General features: G+C 38.7%; 1 long non-coding RNA gene across 4 annotated transcripts in view; it reads left to right on the forward strand.

Annotated features, from left to right (window-relative positions):
* Window positions 1-219: 219 nt before the first annotated feature.
* The window catches only part of LOC148186187 (uncharacterized), a 181950-nt gene continuing 158609 nt past the window's right edge, over window positions 220-23560 (forward strand). For 3 of the 4 annotated variants that reach the window (XR_015775164.1, XR_015775166.1, XR_015775165.1), the window contains exon 1: window positions 220-707. This is a non-coding gene — a long non-coding RNA (uncharacterized LOC148186187). Of the gene's footprint in view, window positions 708-11599; window positions 11772-23560 lie in introns of those variants that run through there. The other variant, XR_015775167.1, reaches the window with a different exon arrangement.

The following is a 23560-nucleotide window of genomic DNA, read 5'->3' on the forward strand; positions in this document are numbered from 1 at the left end:
AGTCGGCAATTAATTTTCTGTCAACTGAGTGATGGATTCATCAACTAATTGTTGCAGCTGTTCTTGTTTAAACTGTTTGCTGATCAAATATATTACAAAACATATTTTAAAAACTCATTATCTATCTATCTATCTATCTATCTAGATAGATAGCGAGATTTGACGGTTACATATATATGTAACCGTCAAATCTCGCGCGTAACCGTGAGATTACGGATGACCTGTGAGGTCAAGGGTTAAACCCGACTTCCCTATAATACATCGCAAAGAATTTTGGGAGCCAGCATCCGCAAATAGTAATGCAAAAGCAATGCATTCCGGTAATGTATGGCTGGTTATAATGGATCGAAAAGGGGCTTGATGCCGAAAGAAATTAAACCCACAAAAAGTATTGGAGCAGCTCGGAACTGCAGGAAAGTGTCGAGGGGACGAGGAGAGGATCGAATCACGACTGACGCTCGGGCACATCCATCCACGGCATTAGCGCTGCGGCTGGAGCCCCGCCGCCCTCATCGTTGCCCGGACCGGGTGTGACTGTCAGAGGGCCACAACCTCAGACGACCTCTGAAGTGACAGAAAATTCACTCTCAGCTTAAACAAACGTCTTCACCGACGGTCCATGCACCATGCACACAAGGCGCCTCATCAGCATGCTTGAATTAATGGAGGGACATGTCCTCAGGAGAGACGCGTCACCTGCAGCTCCGGTGAGTCCAGTGCGTAACTGTGTGCTACAGTGTTTAACCCAGATTTGGTACTGACTGTATGAGAGTTAGTTGCGCAAGACGCAGTAAAAACTCAGGCTTGTAAGGTGTTTAATGGCATTTTGGTGGAATTTATGCACTTTTTTTTCCTTCAGTAAAATTGTGTTATTGCATAGGTTTGCGTTGGAAAATGCTTGTTCTGCGCCATGCAGCCAGTTTTTTTCTGTTTTGCACCAGCACAGGGGTTGGTAGGACAGTCCCCATACTGACACTGACACATTGTCAGCAGTCTGGGTTTTCCTTTCATGTAGTGCTATTGGCATGTTTTCCACGTTTCCACGTTTGAAGGGGACCTAAAATGACATGGTTTAATGCTTTGATGATATCCTCTTCAAACTGTCAGTGTTTGAACGTCTGTATTCACCCTTTTTTTTGCAGGTTTTCCATATAGTGGGGCACGTTCAATCTGAAAAATGTGTGCATTGTTTTGCGTTGGTTTCCTGGTAGCAGGTGTGTCAGAGGTGTTATCCAATCAGCAGCAATATTCATACAAGCCAAATTCTTGTAGATCGTTACTTATTGTACTTCTGAGTTTTGTCTTAATTTATTCTAAATGTCACACTTGCTTTCCGAAACAGTGTTCAGAGTGAGTGAAACCTGAGGGGTTATATTAAATGTAATGCCTTTACATAGATTTACCTGATTATTTGAACTTCTGGCCATGTTAAATATGAACAGCATTGACTGTAACACTAGGCTTATAGGCTATTAAGACACAAAACATAGAAAAGCTTAATAGATCCCCTGTCAAGTCTTGATTCCCTGTAAAAACTGAAAACTGCCTCTTCAGTATCTCGGCATCAGCTTTTCAGTAATTTGCTGTCTTGTACTTTTGTTGAGCACTGAAATAAAAGCCTCTAATTCTGTATGTTCGACATAAAGTGTCTGAGGTGACATAAAACATGTGGAACTTTGCTCGGTTTCAAGTGTAGTTACAAGAGCAACCAAGAAATATACAGTATGTTAACCTGTCAGAGGAGCAATTAAGCAACTGCGTGATGATCAGACTGGAACACATTTGTTTTTCTGCACTTTGGGTGTAGATATAAAAAAACATCAGTCTTTGCAGAATCATGTGCTACAACCTTGAATTATCACATGCCAGCTGATAATGAGCTTTGTACATATTTAGGTTCTGCATTTGTGACAAAATTGATGTTTACGTTGGTTGTGAGGGTGTTGACGCAACTATAGTTGGGTTAGGTGGTGATAATTGGATATGCTGTTTATGTTGATAGATGAAAGCTTCTGAAGTGTGGACATTTTCTTTCATCTTTGCAAGAACAAGTTACTTTTAGTTAAAGTTCTTTACAGACTGAACCATATATTGGACTCGCCTCCTCTTTTTGCCAAAATGTATTATATCTTTTATTCTCGAGGTGTTCCTGGGCTCCTCAATTGCTGCTTGAAATACATTTTCGGGTTTGAACGCACAGTGCTAGTAGCGCGTTGTTTCTGTGTTGGAACTGTGAAGTTTATTGGACCTTGGTGTACATTTGTCTCATATATTGAACATAACATTCATTTTCAATATAACTTCTCTTGTCATAGCCTCGCAAAGCGTATGTTCCAATCAGATTTGGAGGGTTATCTAAGGTAGCTGACATAAGCGGGACATTGCACAGCAGGAATAATATGTGGTAATTGAATTTGAAAACCTTTATTTTATTTGAAAAAAAACAGTCCTTTTTTTTCTACATTAAACTGAGCGCTTTAATTTATGATGAGCTCATTGGTGGTAAAGAAATGGAGACACGGATGGTGTCTCCAGTATCACTGCCTTGCAGCCTGCAGTTTGTCAGGAGTCGGACTTTCGTTTGTTGAGCATTTCTTGCTGAATGATGAATTTTGGAATATGTGGTTTTCTGTAGTGTGCTACTTCAGGAAATTCTGACTCTAATTTTAAGTCACATAACAGCTCAGCTTTACATACGCAAATATTTTAAAAGAGTCATATCATTTTCATTGATCCATAAATTCTTGTTATATTCCTATTGTCGGAGATTTTCACTGCACCATTTTGCACAAATAATACACTTGAGCTGGTCCAGGAAAAAAAATACAAAACATGTGATGTCACCCCATTTGCCACCCAGTTATCTAAATCAGTTGTCATATTTTTTATGGCTTTGTTAATCCCAGTATAAACAGTGCTGCCCTTCATGGCAGAAAATGAATGAGCTCTGCTCCTCCTATATCCACCAATCCTTACAATAATTAATTGCTATGCCACACTTCAAAAGTGGTACATTGTTTTTCTCCTGATGCAAGGATAGGTGCTAACATATTTAAGCACTGGCCCCACGGGCTACTAAGCCTCTAAATTTGGTGGAAAAAGTACAATTTTGGTCGGCCAAATGTATACATATGTAAAAAAAAAAGAAAAAAAGAAAAAAAAAAGAAAATACAGAAAGGGCAATTTAACGCAACTTAACACGGCCTTACTAAACGCTGGCACTTAATGAATGAAAAGACCTTAGAAAACTCAAGTTCTTTATAAACATACAAAGAACTTGGTTCTCTCACAGCCTCTTAGTTTACAGTCTATTTCTCTACCTCTTCGCATTGTGCCTGAGTTAGGCATGTTTGCCTATAATAAATACAGCCTAAAAAGCCTATAATAAATACCTCCAACTGTTTAGTTTCATTTATTTTTTCATAGTCAGCCTTTTGTGTGTTTTTATTGTTCATCTGTAGCATCATGTGAGCAGTCTGAGTAGACTTAGTAAACCCATACTGAAGGAGCCCCGGCATATCATTAGCTAGCCAGTGATTTGTTGCAAAGAGTGATCATGTTAACTGGTCACTTTTAGCTGTTCATTTGGACTAAATGATGAACTGATTATATTTTGCTGGTTAAAGGTCAAGGTTAATTTGACTTTGCGTCCGTCTCATTCTTATGAACAAAATATCTCAAGAAGGACTTCAGCATTTTCTCATTTTTGGCACAAACATCTACTTGGACTCAATAATGAAGCGATTAAATTTAGTGGTCCAAGATCAAGGTCACCGTGACCACCGAAAAAGATGTTTTTAACTCAAGTTGACAAAATTCTGTACAGATGTCTAGTAGGATTTATTTGTGAAGTGCTGATATTTCATATTCAAAAGGTCAAAGGTCAGCGTCACTGTAACCAGTGTGTTTTGCAGAAACAATTGTCTTGCCTTTCTAAGCGTCATATCTCAGGAACAGAGGAGGGGCCATTTGGTCAGACACTGAATTGGTGACACTGATCTTGGGTGCCCACCTTGAAACTGTGCTGATTGTATAGATCTTCTGTGCTGCCGAGGATGTGTGAGATGTGTGTGACGCATCCATGTTTTTATGGATGTAGATGTAAAATGTAAGTGCAACTTAATTGGCGTGCAGAGGCATGCAAGCGCGAGGCCTTCTTTTCTTGTTTTATTTAACCTTTGTTGAGACAAGTAATCTCATCGACACAGGTAGTCTCACTCTCAAGAGAGACCTGATAAAACTAAGCGGCCACAAGGGGCCACCCACAGAGAATATTTGGTGCATACAGAGTAACTCTTTGTGGCCATGGTTTATGTTGAACCTTGTGATGATGGAAATTCTACAACTTTGAAAGAATTTTACTATATTTGTGTCTATTACGAAAGCATAGAGGATTAACAGTGTCATTTGATTAAAACGGGGTCAAAAAATGGACAGTCAAATTTGTTTAACATGTTGCTACTCCCCAATGTATATGTGTCTGCAAATAGTCCTAAGAGGCTGTTCATTAACACAGGACCTCCAGTTTCTCTGCCCTAGTTTCACCATCTGATTGACAGAATGGGGGAATTTATTTATGACCGACAGCTTCACCTTTACCATTTAGTACTTTGCATGAAACTGCTGGCGGCTGTTTTGTCTCTGAGGCCACGGAATAGCGTAGCGTAACACACTCATCTTTTGTGAACACTAACAAACTAGCTCTCCAGCCCGCTTGATCTAGACAGGCGCTGGTGAGATTGATGGCTGTGACTTGAAAGCTGTATTTCAGAAACTGCCTACTCTCCCCTGACAATATTCTATAAACTGCTTCCTCTGGTAAATCTGGTGGCTCCCACTCCATCTGTCTCTGTCAGGGGGGGAGACGCACACACACGCTCCATGATCACAGTTACAAAACACAAGCCAGGGACACCTTTCTAGCCTTCCTTTTCTCCTTTCTAGGGATTGTAGTCGCATGGAGTAAGATTATGTAGACACATTCATATGCAGCCATTCATCAGTATCAGCATGTGCGGGGTCAAAGACAAGAAACCAGCTATTGTCTATTGGAGGGGTCACTGTGCTACTTTTATTAAGGACCTGCTTCTGTTTTAGGGACAAGCTCCTCCTGGGTGTTGAGGGGAGCTCTGAGAGCTAAATGCCCAATTAACCTTGCCTGGCCCAGGCACATTTTTACAAATTTAAATGGTTCCCAAATGGCAAAAGGTAATTAATTAATTTAATGGGTTGGCATGCTCACCTCATTGTTGAAAGGTGCTGAGTTCACATGACACTAATCAATGGGATTACCTTTGGCCTTATTTTGCATGCCACCGAGAGAAATCTTTGGCAAAACAAATTGTGATTTGTAGGACAAGTAATTAGTCTATGATAGTACTACTCAGCCATGGTGAGACAATGAGAAAATGTCTCATTTTGACAAAGCAATTTTGCTGCAAACTGTTAATGCCAAAGAAAACATATGCAGGGTTTTCCCAGATTTTTTCTTTTTGAGACAAGGGTCGAAAAGGCTAAGTGTAATGTAGGCGGTGTCCACGGTTTGTTCACACTTCTTTGGAGTGGCTGCTTTACGAAATTAAGATGATGTGAGGGATTGTCTTCTGCACAAGTACACAAAACATCCCATCAGGCGTGATCATGGGCCAGCTATGGCTTTTGGACCATGCTGGGTCGAGGCCACATGCTTCCTGCGCTGACTGTTAAATATGAAAAAGAACAAAAACAGAATTAGGTTCATTTTCACTTGTAAAATTGCTCAGCCTTCTCTGTTCTGAATGTCCGACTTACCTCCACTTTCTTCTTGAACACACTGTCCTCGTCTAAAGATATTAAAATAGCTTATAACAGTCTTTCACCTTCTCTATTTCTACCTCCGCTGTTATCTTCTTTTAATTCCGGGAATGAAATGTCATTTCATGATCTTAGACATTAGTTACACAGAGCTGTGTTCATTTCTAGGGCTGGATTGAAAGATTTTCAGCGCTTTTGGTAGAGGCACATATGCATTTTAAAGCTACAGTAACCAGTGTAAATTGTACTGCTCTATTTGCAACATATTTGGGAGAAACATGCTGTGACCACAAAAGAACAGTTTAGGTTTATTTGTTTGTTTGATTATTTATTTATTCAAAATTAGGGTTGTAAATCCCAGCTTTCATCATGATACAATATTATTTAGATTCTTTGGACAACAAAATGATATTCACCAATATCACAAAAGCTGCCATGATAAGATTTCAGATTAGTTACTTCAGGGGCTTGCAATCGATAAGAGACAAGGGGCTTCATGCAAGACAGTATATAGAACAAATTTCCTCCTATTTTTGCTCGTATCCAGGATTTGGTCTTATTTTGTTAGTTCACATTAATTTCTGGGATTTACCAATGTTTCCTTATTTTTGCGCTCTCTTGCATGAGAGAAAATTTTGAATGTAACTAAGTACATTTGCTCAAATACTGTACTTATGTACAAATCTGAGGAAGCTTTTCTTTACCTGAGTATTTTAATCTCATGCCACTTTCCACTTCTACTCCACAACACTTTAAAAGCAAAATGTGGTCATTTTTACTCCACTACTATTAGATAACTACTTTACAAATTAAGATGTTTGCACACTAATCATCTGAAAGTATACATATGCAGCTAAAACAATTACTTGAATAATTAGATGAGTAATTGTCAACTATTTTTTATGATGGTGTATGTTGTTTTTCATGCATAAACATTACATGGTTCCTGCTTCTTATATATACTGTATGTATGAGGACCTCCTGCTTTTCTTTTTAATTATTTTTAATTATTTTTATTTATTACATTTATTTACACTTTTCTGCATGTGCACTTTAAATGCTTTAATTAATTTCCCTGAAATCACATGTGCTCTGCTTAACTTTATGTAACAGCAGACCTACATCACTACTGCAGAAGTTCTTCTTCTTCTTACAATCTTTTTTGGTGTCATCTCTTCAATCTTTGGCAGCAGATAAGGAAATTTCTAATTTCCAAAATGACCTGTCAAGTACCGGTGCTCAAAAAGTAGGATACTGGTTTATTATCTTGTCCTATTTAATTTTGTTACTTAAAGTAAACCAGCTTTCATCCTAAACACACATTTGTTTTGTACCACGAATACCAGCAATGTATTGCTTACATGCTCAAGTGCATCAAAGCAGTTGCAGGTGAAATACTTTTTGTATAAAAACCTGCCAATAAAAAAATGTTTTGCATTTTTGTCAGAATTTTAAAGCAAAGGGGCAGCCAATTATACAAAGATGGCTCACCTTTACGTTAGATCGGCAATGAAAACCCTGGAATAGGCATACATGTTTTTGCATTATTGCTTAAAAACATCTAATCAGAGTTTTTTCTTTGTCACTAAAATTAGGATTTAATCAGATAAAATATCGAGGACCCCTTTTCATACTTTATTCAAAGATGCCTCACATTCTATCAGTCGCACTGACTGGTCATCCACACTACACAAATGTCATCAGTCTTTAGTGCTTCTTGCACTATCTTTACTTTTCTGGTACAATTGCTCAGTTATAATCAGTTGCAAATTGTTTAATCTCAAATGGAGCATGGATAATATCAGAATACAATTTTTTTTCCAGAATTAACATCATCTCATTTTTCTGTGATAAACATGACAAATGTTAACAGCTGCAAGCAACCACTGCTGTTAACTGCTTTGGTATTGAAAAAAAAATAACACGACCAAGACTGAATAATGATGTGAAATGACAATGAGTGACAATTCAGTCTTATATATACGTTTCTGGCTGTAGAAGAGGCTGTTTGATGGGCGTTCCCTTGAAAGCAGATCATTAATTATCAAGTTAGATTTGCAAGACTGGTGATGTGCTAACTTTCGTGACAGGAAAACACTGCAAATTTGGCAATTTGTGTAATTTTTTAAATAATAAAACTTCTAACTTAATCTATATTTCACACAAAAGAGAATATTAATATGCAATATGCTTTTCAGTCATCTTTCAGTTCCAACAAGTAAACAAGATCATTTGTCTGTGGCGGCTCCTTTGTTGAATCTAGCAAAGGATTTTTCTCTAAGTGAGTTGTGAATTGGTTTTTGCTAATGCATTGCCTGCTTCGTTACTGCTGCATGCAAATTCTACTTCCTTTTGTCCTGAACAACACACCTGCCATGACACCATGACATAGATGTGTTCCTTAGCAATGCTACAGTATACGCGTCATTTGCTAACAGCTTCTTACTTTTGACCAGGCTATTTCTGAAAAAAGGAAAAAAGCGTTGAATCTGAAAGTTACATTGCTAATGCTTTAAATATTTGAGTTTGCTGCAATGTAACATATCTGGTTTCTACAGACTGTCTTTCCTCATTTATTTGTTTACTGCACTAAAGCGAGTGACTTTCAGAGACTACTGCTGTGGGAGTGTGAGCTCCTTGTACACTCAACACTGCACTTCTTTGGTGCTCTCAGCAATATACCTGGCAGGTGTGAAGTTGATAGCATGAAGGGTCAAGAAAATCATACAGACAGAGACTCCTTTTGTTTTAGTCAGATAGTACATTTGTTACTATTGACATTATGGACGAGCTTTGACTGGGTTCAAAAAATCAGGCCTGAACAGAAGCTATGCAGGTTAATGTGGGGTCGGGCCTGATCAGAGCCCAACTCTTGGCAGCAAATTTGTGCCCTTTGCCAGACTTCAAACCTGAATTTTGGCAGTTAAAAAAAAAAATGTTTTATATATTAAAACATATATGACAAGCTAAGGGCTGGCATGTTTCCATGCACAACTTCTCCTACTTCTCTTCCTTTTGTTATTTCAAGTTTGTCGTCGGCTTTGTCTCGCACACACAGCAGGTTTGGCATAGCGGGCTGCGGCCTACAGTGCGTCTCCATCTTCGAGTGTACACAGCAGCCCACGGCAATGTGGGTCGCAGATGATGATCACCCCTCTCCGCTGCATGTTCAGCACATCTCTCACACTGCTATAGAAGCAAAGGCAATGACTGCCAACCAAGTCGTCTTGCTGCCCCTCTCTTTCACTTTCTCCTGTCTCCCCCCGAGTCCAATGCAGCTTTTGCCATTTACAAATGAGAACTGCCAGTTTCATGCTTGTCCTGTGCAGCGCATGGGAGTTTCTCTCACGGTTTGTGAGCAAATGACCCCTTAACTTAAATGTTTTGTCATTTTAAATCTAATTCATGATAACATTTTTATTTGGTATAATGGGTTGATGGCAACACAGCCTATGCATTATTCATGACAATACACAGACTATAAAGGTCTGCTTTTTTTTAACAAAAAAAAAAAAAAGGGGGGTGTTAGGGGATTGGCACAAACCCTACTCTATCCAAGCCCGAGGGAATTTTGTGGAATTACAGACTGAACCCAGTCGGGTTCAGGCAGGGGATCAAAGCTCTACATTACACCTCACACTAACTAGCTTTTGTTGGACATGATGCTCTTTGGCGTCACTAATTTAATGCCTCCGTCCCCTTCTCTCTGCCTACAATAGAAACACATGCTGTTAAAATACATGGCTTGTTGTGCCATTCATGTTGTTGTGTTTAGTTCACTCACACTCCAGTAAACAAACTTATGCTGCTCTGCAATAATTTCATCACCTCCTCCAGTGTGTTGCAGCTATTAAAGCTCTCTGGCTGAAGCCTACAGTAAATGGCTGTGGGATTACTCTTGTTACCTTCACGCTGCACCCCATAGTTAACAAGCCTGTCACCTAGCAACCTCAGCCATGTGCATTTGTTTTGGTGTTATGTCTTTAGGTTGTTTGCATTATTTATGAAGCCTTTGTGGTTTCATTTGCATTATATAGAAAGTGAAATTATCACATGGCCCTTTTCAATCACAACAAATAAGGAGCAGTCTTATTGTCAAGGCCGACTTCTCTCAAAAATCTGCATCATAAGCTGCCATTTTGACATTTTATGAATGTAAAGAATGATACTGATTTAAATTGTGAAGTTGGTTTGTTAAGCACATTAAATAGTATCAGTGATATTATGTTTTCTTCAGTGTTAAGCCCTATATAGGCATCACTGAACCTACTGAGCTGTACAACACATTAAACAACATGACAAATAAACCATATTAAATCACTTCCCATGACGTGCCTAAATGTACGATACAGCACTTGAACAGTAGGAAGCAGCAAAATCTTTCATATTTTAATGTACATAAAGTGGCAACTTTACTGCTCACCCTAGTCACAGCGGCAAAGAGTGGCCAGCTGGCTGCCACCCCATGGGAGAGCACACAGTTTTGCCATCTGCCACCAAAATTTAGCAGGTCTAATATGTGCCTCTTGCCGCTGCAGTAACAGCCAGAAACCAATGCTGCTGCCAATCAGTGATAGGATGAGATATTATACTGCTGACAAACATAGCAGAGGATGCAGAATGTGCTGTTTTTTGTGTGCACATATCATAACAAATATGTTTCATGTTGTGTATGACTTGGTGTGAAAGGGTTAGTCATAATGTGGAGATTGTGGAGCTCCACAGAACTTGTTAGCCTCCTCTGGCTCATTGCTTTGGTTTTATCCCTGCATGTTTACCATATGGTTGAGTTCAAACAGCTCTCATTGAGCCCTGTAGGAAGCTGTTGTCAATGTTTGAGTTTTTGTTAACATGTTACTTATAAAATCTATATGCTGATCATACTGTATGTGGTGTGTTTGTAAGTAAGTAATGATTTTTTCTGCCCCATTTGGTAAAAAAATCAATGAATATAACTTTAAAACAGACATAGTTACAGTGTACACACAGTAAAAGACTCCAGAAGGCTCAATGCTGAGCATTTCCTGACCCTTTTAATTAAAACATTTTGCATCATCAAAGTCTTCTTTCAGAGAAATGGACATGAAAGACCATGGTCTTTATTGCTAATGAAGGAGACTGAACTATTGAGATTCAAAGTGCATGTACAAACAAAACACCTCATATCTTGTAGACAGGGATGTTAATAATTAACCATATAACTGCTAACTGATAATAAGAATTTTGGCTTAATTACATGATAAGCAGCAGCAACAACAGCACCCTTTAACATTTAACAGTTAAACTGTAATAGTATAAAGTTAAACAGTTAGGCAACAGCACCCTTTAACAGTTTAATGACAATTAAAGATGGGCACCTATATTGGAAACAGTCCTTCCTCATTGGATGGTCATCCTCTTTAGTGGTGGAACGGATCAGCAAACTTTGTGTTCTGTTGTTACACAGATAGGTCAGGTCAACCTTTACATGGTTAGCACGAGCTAACAAAAAAACTTGTTAAACCCACTGGAAAGAGTAAGTTTTGTGATGCCAACAGTCAGCCCTCTCACTTTATTTGTGTGTGTACACTGCACACAGCTCTGCAGTGAAATAAGATTTTACCCAGGGATGGCCTGATCATGCTTTTTTCCCCCCCTGTCGAATGGAATTTCTCTTTCCATTCGACAGAGTAGGCTACTGTCTTGTGTTGGCACAGCTTTACCTTGATGAACTGTGTTCTGTTGAGTGTTAACTTTTATCATCTGTGCATCTTTTGGGGTTTAGCATCAATAAATCAACCTATTCTTATTTGCTTTTTGCCTGCAGGGCTTTTGGTGCACTTACAGCGGGGTGGCGAGTGTGACCGTCTACTGCCACCCACTGTGAAATACCATGCATCAGAAACAACAGTATATTACGAGAGACTCTTGCACTGAGCTAAACTAGTGTTCATGACTTCAGTGAAAAACATAAATTAAATTTTTGTTTTTTGCTTTCATGGCGAGTGGTGTTTTGTGGCAGGAGGGGTGTGGCCTGGAAGATGGATAGGAGAGTTGGAAGCTGTCACAAAAAAATAATGACATTAGCATCCAAACATGGAGATCATCGCCATACAAGTTTATTTGATTAATAATCAGTATTTGTGGAACAATCAAACACATTGTTCCTGTAAGTAAGTAAAAAGCGCCACTTTGTTCTAAATTATTATGAAGCGCATCAAGAAAATCAAACACAAAGTTGTCAAAATGACCCTTTCACAGCTGCTGAAATGTTTCTGAAATATTCCCAAATGTACCTTGTCTACTTTGTTCACCCATCATCATTTACATAAATCTCCTTTTAACGGATGTGACGGAAAACCTTTGGATTCACCCCACGACTCAGGCAACACACACTAATGGAGACTGTCAAAAGTCCACGCAAAACTGCCAGGGCTGACGAGTTAAGTAGGGCAGAGATTCATCTGCATTTACATCAGATTTGTAACCGTGCAAAGATGAGCGTGACTGATTCACTGTTCAAATTGATGAGTTGATTGCACAACCCGTGTTGCCCACACCAGGACAGGGAGCCCATTAAACCCAGTGACCTTTTGTCTTTGAGTGTGACAACAATGATCTGATGAATAGGACTGAATATTTCAACATTTTAATCCTCCCTCTATAAGTCAACTTCTGTCTGCCCCGTGCTCCATCTCTTACTTTTTACACTTTGTTTCTCTATCCTCCCCATCTATCTCCCATATTTAATCCTTTGCTCCACTCTTCTTCTCTGTGCATCCAACCCCCTCTCAATCTGTTTTGATCCAATTCTTAACAGCCGTGTGCACTTCTGTAAGTAAGAGTGAATCACCCAGGGGGCTCTCATCAAAGGGCTGCCAGGAAGACAAAGAGGCTGGGCAGCCCTGTGCTAACCGCCAATGTCCTTAAAGGGGACTTGCTGGCAATGCCACCTTTGATCATTTCACCATGACTGTATTTCACACAGCACTGGGACTGTAGCTAGCTTACTGTGTCATAACGTAGCAATCACACCAACATGTCGGCTTAAGAAGACACTTATCAAAACACTATCAACTGTTTTTTACTGAAGAAGCTTTAGTTTTCAATGTCAGTATTATTCATCAGAACTGTGGTTTTCATACAGGGGATCAAGATTACAGTGACTTATGCAAAAATGTCCACTTAAAGGGATTGTTCAGATGAGACTTATTGATGTGGGGCTGTTTAGGATACTTTTCCATTTACAGTATAGTACAAACAGTTAGGAATGCATGATAATATCGGCATGTCATCTGTATCGGCCAATAATGGCTTTAAAATGAAATATCCATATCGGCCAACATGTTGATTTCTGTCCATATGACATATATATATATATATATATATATATATATATATATATATATATATATATATATATGTTCAGTCCTAAGTTGAAGTATTTTTTCTTATTTTGCACAGTAAATGAATTGACATACATTGAAACACATTTTTTTTGTCTCCATCTGCTGGTGGGCTATCACCATAAGAGTATGCATCCATTGATGTTAACTCCACTAAAGAAGAGACTTGATCACTAAAATTAGGTGTGGAGTAAAAGTGGGTGTATCAATATCAGTATTGGTTATTGGCCAATTATGTTGTTATATATTGGCATATCGGATATCTGCAAAAAATCCAGTATTGTGCATTTCTCCGACCACAGTCATGCCAATCACCACCCCCAAGTTTGGAGAAGCAAACTGGAGTCTGACCAAGAAAGCTAATGGAGGGATCAGCAACAAAATGTATTTTAGCCTTCTAAATATCTAATTGTATGCTATACTCCATTTTTACTGCTTTACCTTAATAGCAGACAGTGATTTTCATCTGGAAAAAGAAGTAGATGTATCTCTTCAAAGCCAGACTCCATTGAGAAAAACAGTAATTTAACATCACTGAACGCAGGCGCTGCTGGTTAACTGCTGCCTTGAACAGTTATTTTGTTTGTGTTGTTGTGTGACTGTTGCATTTAAAATGGTTAGTTTGGATTAACCAAAGTTACACAATGACACAAACTAACCAACTGATCAAGGCAGCAGTCGGCCAGCAACTCTTGTATTCAATGAGCAAAAAATACAGTTTTTCTCAATAGAGTCTGGTGGCTTTGAGGAAAGCATCGATGGAGCTGTTAACAGCTTCCACATCAAAACTCGCTGTCTGCCGGATGAGTGCTGAAAATACTCTCAGTATGGCATACACTTGAACTAATTTGATTTGTTCAGGTGGGACCTTTGTTAGGTGGCTAAAATACGTTTTGTTGCTGGGCCCTATTCACAGCAGTGCATTGCTTAACTTCTGTGTCAAACTCCCGCCTGTTTCTCCAAACTGGAGACGTGCAGACTGACATCAACTGTATGTAAAACACTGCTGATGGATAAGTGACACATACAACCCCACTAATAAAAATCCAAACTATCACTTTAACCCTTGAACAGGATTTGAATGCTTAACATCATCAGAATCATTTTTTTTTTCATTTCCTCACAATTTACTTTATCTACCCTGCTGTGATTTTAAATTTCTGATGAAGCGCCCTGAAGTTGACGTCTCTATGGGGGTTGTTTGGAAAACGTATAGTGGTTGGATTAAGGGTCCTCTGGTTTCATGCAGAGTAGTAGACTAGGGTTTTTTTATATGGCAAGGTCAGGCCAGAGTTGAGGCCACCTGCTGTCAAAGCACAAGGACAAGGGCAGCCTTGCAGAGTTGAGCCAGTGCAGTGTCAGTCAAGCTGTGCGCCAATGCAACTGCTATCCCTTCCTTTTCTTCCCCCTCCGCGATTTCCTTCTCGCTGCCCCTCTACAAAGGACGAGCGGAGGGTGGGAATGGTGATGCATCCCTCCCCTCCATCTGGTACCGCATGCCTCTGTCAGGATGTCAGCCCGCACATAGTAATGAAGGGTGTCATCAAGGTTACTGCAGGCTGGAATGTTGCCTGCTCCTCCTCCCTTTCTCTCCCTCTCTCTCTGTCTCTCTGTCTCTGTCTCTCTCTCTGTCTCTGTCTCTGTATCCCTCATCCTCATCTTTTGTAGCACATATTGTCTATATGTGAATCCAGTTGTTGGTAATCATTGCATTGGGTTTTCTTGTAGTTTGGTCATCTTACCCATCCTTTTTCAGTGAACATCCCTTAAACTAGTCAAATAGGCTATATAATAGGCAATATGGCTGTGAAATAACTATTTCAGGGTATTTTTGCGATAACGATTTTTGCGATGATGATATGACAAAAATACTGGGAATGTTTTATTTATTTCAAGAACATAAAATTGCTGCATAGTAATTGTTTTAGTTGCATATGTCAACATAAATGTAGTTTGCCTAACAATATTCAGTAAAAAACTATATATATATATATATAAATATATATATATATATATATACATAACTCAGTTCTTTAGTTTGTGAACAAAAGAAACTCATAGTGAGATTCAAATTATGGACAAAATATAAATATCCCAACAAAATATAATCGATACAAAAATTACACATTTAAACAGTTGCCAAACACAAAAAAACATTGTCTGCAACCTATAAATAGTACATATGTACTATAAATGACTGAGTTTATTTTTTTGGAGATATTTATGATGACTTTCGCACATTCATACAGAGAGCTTTTTTTTGTTGTGCCACATGTGTCACATAGGTTTACATAAGGACAGGCTTATGACAAAATTTCTCGATGATTGCACCCACTGACAGTTTACTCAAAGTGGTAGATGGCATAAAGAGTCTGAAAAGTCCAGAGCTGTTTATTAAACATTCAGGACACCCAGGCCACTGACTCCACACAATGGCTAACGTTAGCTTCTAAAAAAAGTTGTTCTCTCTGGCATGTAGCAGTACAGACATACTTAATGTTAGCTACATTATGTTGTACGTGACATAGTGAACCCCAGAGTTAAGTTCTACAGTATCCAGTATGTCAGATTTTTCTCATCAGTGCTTTTGAAGACTTAGTGGTGAGACGGACTCACACATGCAACTCGGGTAGAAAAGCATTACATTGGGCCCTTCACTTTTGGACAATATTACATCGGACATTACATTTATTTTTCACTTGGGGTATTCCACTAGCCTTAACACAGAGTTTACTCTCCTTGGGCAAGCATTAATGTCGAGCCCTGTGACGCTAACAGGTAGAGTGTACTTAATGCACCGTAGCAATTTAGTTCATTAGCTTTATTATTATTATTATTTTTTTTTTTGCAGAGTAGTTGTCTGTATCTGCAGGACCTACATTATTTGCTTTATTATGATTACTTAGGTATTTAACATGTCATGCCTTCCTCATGATAGTCTGCTGAGGGGGCCAAAGAGCCTGGATTCTGTGGAAGTCCGAGTATTGCAATGATCATTAACTAAACATTATCTTTTAATCACTTCATCATGTTTGTGGCCCTTCAACTAACGTGATGAATGGTCTCTCCCTAAGACTGATCTATAATGTGTTATTAATGATAGCATAATTAAACTAGGGGGGCTCTCACTGTGAACTGCTCATCTTATTACTCCAGTTATCCTAACCTCATGCAGAATGTTCTGCAAAATACAGAGTGCGTTCTTAACATATCATCATCATTTGTTATAAATTTACATGCTTTACAGTTATTTTTTTTAAGCAATAATTTCCTGCTGTTGAACTTTGCGTAGTCTTTGTCTTTTCTAATGTTTTTTTAAGGTCAACATGGAGCATTTAAGATCAGTTTTACTCAAACAGAAGCAGTTACATAAGAAAGCCTGGCATTTATCTTCCTTTAATATTAAATGTAACACCTACTCTAAGGCTTTGTTGAGGATGGATTTAGCTGATGTGTCATGTGTCTGGCCACTGAGCAAGATGCCATCAGTAGCATCGCTGGGCTCTGAGTGTCGGCGACATTAATTTTCCCAGTGTCACCGCTGATGTATGGGGCTACTGGATGGACGTGGTAGGGAGGGCATGCTAACCTTGTCGGAAAAGTGTTGGGGGTCAAACCTTACCCATCCCAGACACTGTGCCATATATATATATATATATAACTCTGCAGTTTGTGTTGTTTACGCTAACATTTTTCTAACAAATAAATCATTGCATATGATACATCAAATAACCCCATCGTTTTACCAGTTATGAACTCTTCAACTTTATGACATCTAAACGATATACAGTACCTGCATTAGAACACAATGTTGGTAAATCCACAGACGACATTGAAATTTCAGCCCTCTGGCACCTGAAAGAGTCAGATGATAAGACTGAATTAATTTCCCTGTTTCAAACCTGGATGGTGAATAAAAGGGTTTTGTTTCTTATCTCTTTATGCTATCTGGCTCGTCCCGCTCTGCCCTGGGAATCAGGATACAATACAGAAGAAAAGAAAAGAAGAACATTCTCAACTGCTCACTACAGATCATTGGAATGAGGGCATGACACTGCACCCATGAATCTCCTTGTGCAGCGTAATGTCTCTGTGAATCAGGATAGACCCGGCATCAACACACCTGAAATAGCGCTCTTGTGAGAGGGAAGGGTGTAGAGGGCAGGTGTGGGACAAGGTGGGCTTTGACCATTGCTGCTCAACCTTGTCACACAGCAAAGGGAATACACCTCTGCCGCTTTTAAAGAACCATTACTGTCACAGGGAGTGTACTGACACAAGCTATGAATGGGACTACAGAGGGAAATAGCTTGACAACCTTGGCTGTGTGTAGTGAACAGACACAGATATGCTCTAATGGTGCCAGAAAAAACTGGGTGCCGTGTCAGTAATCTCCTAGCAGATTTAAAAAAAAAACAAAAAAAAACTTTTCAGAGAAAACAGATCAAAGATGTACATAGTAGATTTTATAGCTTATGTAACCTTTTAACATTTGACAAAAGTATGACTTAGCCCCCTGCAATATCCTTTGTCCTATTTTCATCCTCAACTGTACTTCTGCCCTTAAGCATTATCACACATGTTGGCATGCAAACCTTTTTTCAGGGCATTTGTGACTAAAAGTCCTCTGAATGATCTTTCATAAGCAATGCATTAACGTCAAAGCAACACACACGTAAAAACATGAATTCAGGCTGACTATGGCTACTGTCCTTCCAAGAGCAATTACGTCTGGAAAGAAATTGAATTTTAATAAACATCCATTAACTGAAAAATATAACTTTGACAATGTAGAGTATCTGTTTATAGAGCACTTTAGTTATTTTAATTATAGTGTTGTGGGCTGGCATGTGTAGAACACTATACTAGTCACGTGATGCTCTTATAGTATATATGAATAAAACTATTTATTTTACTCTAAACCATGATGTCTTTTCCTAAACCTACCAATGTACTTCTGATGACTAAACTTAAAGAAGCAAACCTCAAAAAGATGCTTTTTTAACTACGTCCCAAGTTAATTTTGGAAAAAGACCGCATGCATTTAACAAGCACGATCTGTGCATTTCCTGTGAAATCGGATGTTTATTTTGAAAAGACACAATGCATGTAAGGAGCGTGAATTTAGGCTGTCCCTTGACGTCCAAAACTGACGCTGGAGGGGCACTTAGAGTGTCATAGTTAAACATGCAGGGCCACCAACCAAACATCAGTAATTGATGAGTTAGGAGTGAGAATGTTGTGCAGACCACACGAACTCTGTGACCTTCCAGTGCAAAATTTTCAATTTGCTCAGAGCTTACAAGCAGTTTTATTTCTACATATGCTTCGTAATGCTTAGGCCACCTGAATCCAGTGTTAGTAATAAACTCAGTTCTAAATCTGTTAACTGTGCTCCAAATTTCTGTACGACTGAGTTCTTGGAATCTTTTCACCTTGACTTTACCTTCCTATTGTTCAAAACTCAAACCCTCATGACCAAAATCTAAAATGCGTAAATGCTATACAGTCAACATAACAATATGTTAGTTCTCTTAGGGGAATATGGAAAGCAACTTGTCCCTCTCCGACCAAAAAAAAAAAAAACAAGATTACCATGGGTCAGAGGAAAATATTAATGGAGGTGGAAGAGCTCTGTGGCTTTTAAATCCCTGGCCTAATGGACTGTATTGACCACATTAATAAAACAGGATATGTGTTTCTAATGTCCTCTCCGTGGTGCATTAGGCTTTGCTTGGACTGTGGTTCCATTTGTTTGTCTGGATGGCAGCTGGGTGCAAGCAAAGATCTGAATCCAAAACTCATTTGATCTCTGGCAGAAGGCAGTCTGAAAATCTCTGAATCTTCCCCGCCGTGCTGTGCAGTGAGTTATTGCAAGGTTTAATAAAGTTTCAACAGCCATGAGACAATAGTGTTAGTAGGAACTTTGACATATGAGTTTTATAAAAAGGGGAAGATACAATATGATGTAAAAAATGAACACAGCATTGAAGGGTTTCCAAATATTATTACTGTAATATTATTATTTTTCGATGTGACCTCTTCAGTGTTGTGGACATTCTTTACTCTTTATTGTCAACTTGTGCTCTCTGTCCTGCACCTAAAAAGAACAGTGTGCGACTTATTTTTTTTGCTACAGGAACAAGAAGGCCCATGAGCCCCATGCTCTAAAATCCACCCTGTAATTTAATAGTTGCACTGGGCAATGTGTACAGAAACAGGTAATAAAAATAAAGGTAAAAAATATATATATATATTATAAATCGCATGAAGGAGGGAAAAATCCTCTAGTTCTTACAGTAGTCTTACCAGACTTGCACAGTGCTTATAATGACAGTGTAACTTTGGGTTTTAAACTGTACTGCAAAGTATATTTATCTTGCCATTCACCAATTACTAAACTTTTCCAAGAATCACATTCGTATTTGCGTCTCCGGCTTCCTCCCACGTTCCAAAGACATGCATTCATATTTGCTACAAATACAAATATGTTTTCTTCTAAATTAAAATAAATAAATAAATAAATAAAAATAAATATGAATTAAGCTGGCGTTAGCCTCAGTTTGGTAAAAGAGAGAAACATGAATTTAGAAGATGTACGGTTTTCTTTCTCTGGTTAATAATGCAAATAGGTGTAAGAATATTACTTTTGGTCGACATTTTGTCATTGTGTTGTGTATTGAGTAAACAGAAAATAGTGCCGCACACCAATACCGTCTACTGTATACCCTGGGGAAATTCCATCAAGGTATGATGGTATGAAAAAATAGATAGTGCCCAAGCCCGGTAACCCACCCTATCTCAGTGTCCCCCAAGCTTCTCTATAGTTACAAAAGGCATATATTGGTTTTGGTTTTGTTTCCAAATGTAGTAATACTACATTTGTTTCCAAATGCAGTATTTTTGGACTTCTCCTGTAGTCCAAAAATACTACAATGTTTTTGTAATATTCTAACCCCACTGTCTGAATATTCCTAAAGAATTAAAAGTTCCTTGTTCTTTGAAATGGTGTATTTGCATTAGTACGCTATTATTTTATCATGTCATCAGTGGAATAACATGGTCTTAAAAAAAGACAATATATTGTCCAACACAGCAAGGAATCATGACAGGCCTTATCATAATATTCTGCTTTTGATTATAATATTCTGATTCATCACAATATAAAATCACACTGAGCCAAACAGCTGAAGTCAAGATATCTGACCATAGCTTGAAGGATAGAAAGCTCACAGGTTAAGGCAATGCTCTCTGAGAATTTCCACTATGCTTTTTGACATTGCTGATGTCATAAGGACATGGTCTCGGTCTCTGTTACTATTTTTCAGCAAAAAACTTTTCATTTCGCCCAGGCCTTTGCATTTTTATTCCAAGCATGCTATTTTCTCCCTGTCCAGCAGTTGTCCCCAGTGTGTCCCAGCCCTCTCACATAACCTAAACTCCGCCTCCACCTTCTCTCCTGCTCCTCATTCCCTCATCGCTCCTTTAGTATATGATGCAGCCATCCCCTTCATCACTGCCACATCTCTCACTGCGCCCCTGTAGCATTACAGCTTCCTAGCCTCTGTTCATGTTCCTTGTCTGTTTCTGTTTTTATCGCTTGCCTCTTCTCCCTCTTTTGTATTTGTTTGCCTTTGCTGATTGACTGCCTGTTGCTGACCCCTGCTCTGAAACAAGATTCAGTGAAGCTCATTTTAACATCGCCTGCTGTGTGAGTTCTGCTTCAGATCAAGCTCTGGTGCACACATGGCCATCGCATCTAGCAGATACATTTCTGTATCTGGGTTTGCACTAAAAAATAAAGACATCCTACCATCGGTCTAAAAGAAAAAAAAGACCTTTTAACTTTTTAAACCAGTCAACCACAAACTTAATGTTGCGTTCAGTCCTTTCTCACCCTTGAGCAAGCATCGTAGAGTAGAGATTCATGGCTTTGCTAATTAAATTTTTTGCAAACCTGGTGGAGCCCCTGGCAGCCATTATCTGCCAACAGGATTTTGATTAACTGGACATGAATACACTATTATCTAGAGTTACTGTTTGGGGCTTATAAACATCAGCCCCCTAATTAAAAAGAATAATGCAGCGCAAATCATGTCCAAAGCAATCTGCATCTTGCTTCGCTATCAGGGGGAAAATGAGGAAAGTCAAACACCTCTTAAGTTCCTGCATAAAATGTAATAAAAGCAAAGTGATGATTCATGTTTTGTTGTTTATAAGGGGTAGAATGGAAAAACATGCAGTGTTTGGAGACTTATACAAGACAAGGCAAGTCTTAGTCAGCCAGACCTTGAACCTACAGTAAAAGAAATATTTGTTCTTTCTTTTTCACGCACGAGGTTTAAATGATGCATTCTCCTTTGTGATAGTCGGTGAAATGTAGGAGGACCTTTTCAGGGTGAAGTGAACATCATTACTGTGTATAAAGGTAGAGTAGCAAGTAAGATAGCATAGTTTAAATATTCTCACTCTAAATGTGCTGTACATTGTAGGTATGTGCAAACCATTTTACTGTACACGGCCTTTTTTCTTTCTGGGAAAACTTTTAAACAAAAGTAGTTGTTTTGCACCTACTCGACACCCCTTTTTGTTTAATATCAAATTAAATACAATCTCATGTCAACAATCAGCAAGTCCAGCAGCACTGATAACTATTCAGCTTGTAAAAACTGATTTTGTACAAAGAATATATGATATGGCTGGTGAAATAAAATGGGAAATTATTCTGAAAACCATGTCAGAGGTGGCTTTTGTCAACGCCTTTTTCAGTCCTGTAAGGGTTAAGCATGATTAAAAGCTAACATCTCTTTGCGATGTAATGCAATCCAGGTAAAGTACATTTTCTGTTCCCTTTTAAATTGAATAATGGCTTAGTGTGAGAATAACAGGAAATGTCTAGATTGTGTGTGATGTCACTTTCTGTCCCATAATTCATAGTCATTAAGACATCTTGAGGTTAGACTTTAAGAGACCCCTTTGAAAATGGTAGGGATGCACAAAATTTGATTTTTTTTTTTTTTTTGGTGATGTACAATATGATATATTACGATATGTTACAACTTATTTGGTTGATAATCAATACTGATATTGACATATTCATTTTTTCCCCGCCTAATTTTAGGATCATCATGTGTCTCCTGTAATGGAATTAAGATCATATTATTATGCAGTTTATGGAGACATAAAACAGTGCTTTTTAGTATGTGTAATATGCATTTATTGTGCTTAATAGGCAAAACCTTTAAGATTGATGTTTTGCACATCTTCACCTTGTCAATCAAAAACAAAACAAAAACTCTAATATCAGCCAAAATCAGCATGTTGGCCGCTATGTTCAAAGCTGAACTTGTTTGATAACACTGATATTTTGAGTAACACATGATCTTAGACATACGCAGACATACAGTAACAAACACTGAAGTATCTCCCCCCCGTAAACTCCAGGATACAAGATTCTGTCCCTATCTTTAGCACTGGGTTACTACTTCGACCAATTAATCAAAGGCAGTAAGATTCTGCACAAATCACTACAAGTTACACTAAGATCAATCAGGCTATGAAGTGATTTCCAGGTTCCCCATTTAATTAGCCTCACCACAAAGAGTTGAAATTTTGTCGACAGCTAATCACGTAACTCGGCATATAAGAGGAAAGGAGCTGCTTCACAGAAAAGCCAACGTACATAATATTTTCCCCTGGGAGATGCCAGAGCAGGAGAAAGAAATGAGAAAGGAAGAAAGAATGCTGTCTGTGCCAGAGATGATGCCCGTCATTTGACGCCTCTAGTACAAACAGGCCTGCGCAGCCTATTCAGAAATCTATTGTGTGTTACTCACCTGCAGAGCCAATCTCTCAGCCACACTTCGCTAGCCAATGACATTTTTAGTATTGGCTTTGTAATAATGGGACTGCGGGTCATAAAGGTCCAGGTATTTTTTCTTTCTCAAAGTTTTCCTTGTACATTGTGACAACAATGAGACCGTAAACGAATGTCACCTGACAAGAGAAGAAGAGAGGTGCAGCAGGATATGCCAACTAGGCAGTGAGTCGCAGAGAAAGCTTTTCTGGGACGTCAGCACTAAAATAGGGCAGGTGCGTATTCTGTCCACCAGAAGTGACACAGTTGCACTTTTATTATGACAACTACATTGCAAAATCAAAACCACTTTCAAGTGACAAGTAAAAGTTTAAAGATCTTGAGAGTATGAGATGGTTCTTACAGTTGGGGTAAGCACATGAATCGGGGCACTATCTTTGAGTTGCAGCTACTTCTGCTGACGTTTTCCATTCAGTCATGCTTCTCTTGTGCCTTTGAAAGTACATAGCCAGCACAGGTTATTTTCTCAATTTGTTTTCTATTTTCCAGATGCTTTTGTTCAAAG

This window comes from Plectropomus leopardus, chromosome 20 (assembly GCF_026936395.1).
Source record: "Plectropomus leopardus strain MGB_pleo_1.0 chromosome 20, ASM2693639v1, whole genome shotgun sequence".
NCBI classification, from domain to species: Eukaryota; Metazoa; Chordata; class Actinopteri; order Perciformes; family Serranidae; genus Plectropomus; species Plectropomus leopardus.